The 4,066-nt window shown below is 36.5% G+C and overlaps 1 pseudogene; it reads left to right on the forward strand.

The window, feature by feature from the left end:
- Positions 1-257: 257 nt before the first annotated feature.
- LOC149496657 (uncharacterized) lies at positions 258-2,131 on the forward strand (annotated as a pseudogene).
- The last annotated feature ends 1,935 nt before the right edge of the window (positions 2,132-4,066 follow it).

Here is a 4,066-nt window from a genome sequence, read left to right on the forward strand (position 1 = left end):
TGTTACCATGATTTTGTGTAGTTATCAAAAGAAATGTTGCCTGAAGCCATTCGATGGTGGATAATTTTTATCGGACAAAAAAATTAGTTTGGGGATTAGGTTTACCCGTGGAAAAGATTGATTATTTTTGAAATAATTGCATGATATACTGGGGTGTTGAATCCGAATTAAGAGAATGCAAGTTTTGTAATCTGCCAAGATATCAACGGTGGGGTCAAGGGACTGGTAGAGTATAAAAAGAGAAGGCTTTCAAGAAGATGTATTATTTTCCTCTTGTTCCTCACCTGCAAAGGTTATATGCTTCTAAGGCGACAGCCGAACACATGAGATGGCATGCTTTGCATGAATGCGAGGAAGGTATAATGACTCATCCATCAGACTCTGAAGCTTGAAAACACTTTGATAATAATCATCCCGTGTTTGCTGCTGATATTAGAAATGTGAGATTGGGGCTTTGTACTGATGAGTTTCAGCTGTTTGGCCAATGAGGACGACAATATTCATCATGGCCTGTCACTGTCACACCATATAATCTACCACCGTCAATGTGTATGAAAGATGAATACATATTTTTGTGTGTTATTGCACCTGGCCCTAATAATCCAAAATACAAGATTGATGTGCTTCTGCAGCCTTTGATTGTCGAACTTATTTATTTATGGGAGTATGGGGTTGAAACGTTTGATATTTCAGCCAATTAAAATTTCATAATGCGAGCTGCTTTGCTTTGGACCATTAGTGATTTTCCAGCATTTGGAATGTTATCTGGGTGGAGTACGGCAGGCAATTTGGCTTGTCCTCATTACATGAAAAACACTAATGCATTTACACTAAAAAATGGAGGTAAACAATGTTGGTTTGATTGTCATCGCAAATTCTTAGTAGAATCTCACCCTTGGAGAAGAAATCGACAATGCTTTAGAAAGAACACCACTATTTCTGATCCCCCTCCACCTGTAAAGTCTGGAGCTGAAATATTACAAGAAATTAAAGATCTAGGACTTATGAAAGTTACAGAGTTAGGTGCAGAGGAGATAAATGGTAGAATTGGCAAGAATAGCAGATGGAAAAAGCGAAGCATCTTTTGGGATTTGCCGTACTGGAGTTCAGTTCTTATCCGTCATAACCATGATGTGATGCACATAGAAAAAAATGTGTTTAAGAATCTTTTCAACACTGTCATGAACATTGAGGGAAAATCTAAGGATAATGCAAAAGCGAGAGCAGGCATGAAGGAAATTTGTAGTTGACCAGAACTCGAGCAATCTGTACTTACTAAAAAGTTTCCAAAGGCATGTTATTCTTTAGATAAATCCCAAAGGCAAGTATTATGCAATTGGGTTCGATCATTAAGGTTTCCAGATGGATACTGTTCAAGTATGGGTAGATGTGTCGACATAAGGAAATACAGATTGTTTGGCATGAAAAGCCATGACTGTCATATTTTCATGCAAAGATTGATTCTTGCGGCATTTCGAGAATTGTTGCCAGGGAAAATTTGGGAAGCAATGACAGAATTGAGTCTCTTTTTCAAGGAATTGATGATGATTGTTATCCGATGCGATGATATGGACCAATTGGAGCGAGAAATCCCTATAGTGATATGCAAATTCGAGCGAATTTTTCCACCCGGCTTCTTTGATTCTATGGAGCATCTGCCCATTCATTTGCCCTATGAATGTCGTATAGCAGGACCGGTACAATATAGATGGATGTATCCTTTTGAGAGGTGAATCACTAACATCCCACTCTAATTATGACAATGTTATGTCAACTCATATTTACATATTTTCTTGTACAATTATAAAAACCTGCAGAAAATTAAAAAGAATATGCACAATAAGGCAAAGGTCGAGGGATCACTTTGCAATACATATTTGGTAGAAGAAGCTTCCACCTTCTGTTCACACTACTTCGAACCACATGTTTACACCAAGCATCGGAGAGTGCCACATAATGATGACAGAGGAGATTGAATATAATCTGAGTTAGAAGGAAATCTAACAATTTTCACCTATCCTAGGCGTATGATTGGTAAATAAAAAAAAGACGATTGACTGATGCAGAGATACGAGCAGCTCAAACCTATATTTTGTTGAATTGCGAAGAGATTACACCATTTGTACAGTAAGTATAAATCTTGTTGAGAGTCTAAACTTAATACAGCTTAGTTAAATCATATTTATGATAATTTTGTTCGTTCATAAATAGGAAATATATCAAGCTTTTACGGCTACAAAATTCCAATTTGACTGATACTGCAATTGATGCAAAGCTAGACTCTGAATTTGCAGAATGGTTCAAATGTTATGTAAGTAACTTTCTAGTTACTTAAAATATATGTGTACATTCGTAGATTTCACTCGTGTCATTACTATTTCCCATAAGCTCAAAGCTCGGGAAGCAATATTGATACCAAATTCATTACTGATCTAGCAAGAGGACCTCTACCGGTTGCTAATGCCTACTCTGGCTACTTTGTAAATGGTTACAAGTTTCACACTGAGGGTTATGGGGAAGCAGAAAGACAATGAATAGTGGTGTTTACATAAAGGGATCAAACTATAGTGACGAGTCTAATGATTTTTATGGCAAATTGATTGAGGTTTTGGAGTTAGAATATTCATCCCTACCAATCAAGTGTACAATCTTATTCAAATGTGAATGGTTTGATCCTAAGCCAAACGTTGGCATGAAGGCTCATCCTAAGTATAATATTGTGGATATTAATTAAAGAAGAAGATATATGAAGTACGGACCTTTTGTGTTGGCGATGCAAACTGCGCAGGTGTACTATGTCCCATATCCATCATTGAAACGAGATCGTTGCGATTGGATGGCAGTATGTAAAATCAAGCCTAAAGCAGTTGTTCATGCAGTTGAAACTAAACAATCTGCTTTACTCGCAATATCTGAGCCATTTCAAGAAGTTACGGTTGATACGCAACCGATGCAAGTTGTTAAAGATTTAACTGAAAGACTGGATGATGAAAGCAAAACTTATGTTGAAATAGGATCATCAGATGATGAAGGGGAAGAAGATCAAATCATCATGGGTACCTGAGAAGACGAAGATAAAGAAGAGGAAGAAGAAGAAGAGGAGGAAGTAGATGATGAAGAAGACAGAAATACTTAAGGCATTATGTATTATGGATAATAAATTAATAGATGCATATATAATATTAGTAATGAAGAATTTTAATGCTATTGACACTCTTTATACATATTTAGCACATGCTCTGCAATTCATATAGTTGTATATATACATATGTAGATTCTGTTATTTGTAGTACAGATGGCTAGAGGCAGGACGGTTGATTTAGACGCGTCAGGCAGTGCCACCTTCTTCTTTAAGTACGTCTTTCTTCTTCAAGGACGCGTCAGACATTTATGACAGTTATAAATAATTAATATATAACTGAAATGACAGTAAATGACATTTATGATTACCTCCTTCTTCAAGTACGTCTGGGGCTTCATCCTCTACTCAGCCTCCCGTGCCACCTTCACTTTCTTCTGTTCCTTCCTCTTTTACCTCAATTCCTAGACCAGTAGAGTCTTCACCAGCTTCACAGTCACCTACTGTACCAGGTAATCATAAATGTCATTTACTGTCATTTCAGTTATATATTAATTATTTATCTGTATTGATAGCATTTGTCACTTTTTTTGCAGCTTCATCAGAGCCACGTAACAAGCTCAGTTTGGTAGCGGGACAGGAAGTACTTATTTACTTTTTCCTTTGTACTTGGTTTTCTTCAGATTTTAATGATTTCGTCTACTTATATTTCATTTATGTTTTTTTCCTCAGCATATATCCATACTCTCGAGCATCAAGGCAAATTATGAGGATAATCAAGTTACATCTCGATAAAGATGGATACACATGGGATGCCGTACCACAAGAGACGAGAGACTTTTATTGGGAAGAGTTTCAGGTATGATTTGGTTTAATTTATATCTTCATTCAATGTTTACAATTAATCAAGCTACCTCTCTTTATGAAAATTCTATTTTTCATTTTTGCAGAAGCATTTCGTATGGGAAGAGGCTATTACAACTATGC

The sequence above is a fragment of the Jatropha curcas genome, chromosome 4 (genome assembly GCF_041381405.1).
Source record: "Jatropha curcas cultivar XTBG-Jc1 chromosome 4, XTBG_Jcur_1.0, whole genome shotgun sequence".
Lineage (NCBI taxonomy): Eukaryota > Viridiplantae > Streptophyta > Magnoliopsida > Malpighiales > Euphorbiaceae > Jatropha > Jatropha curcas.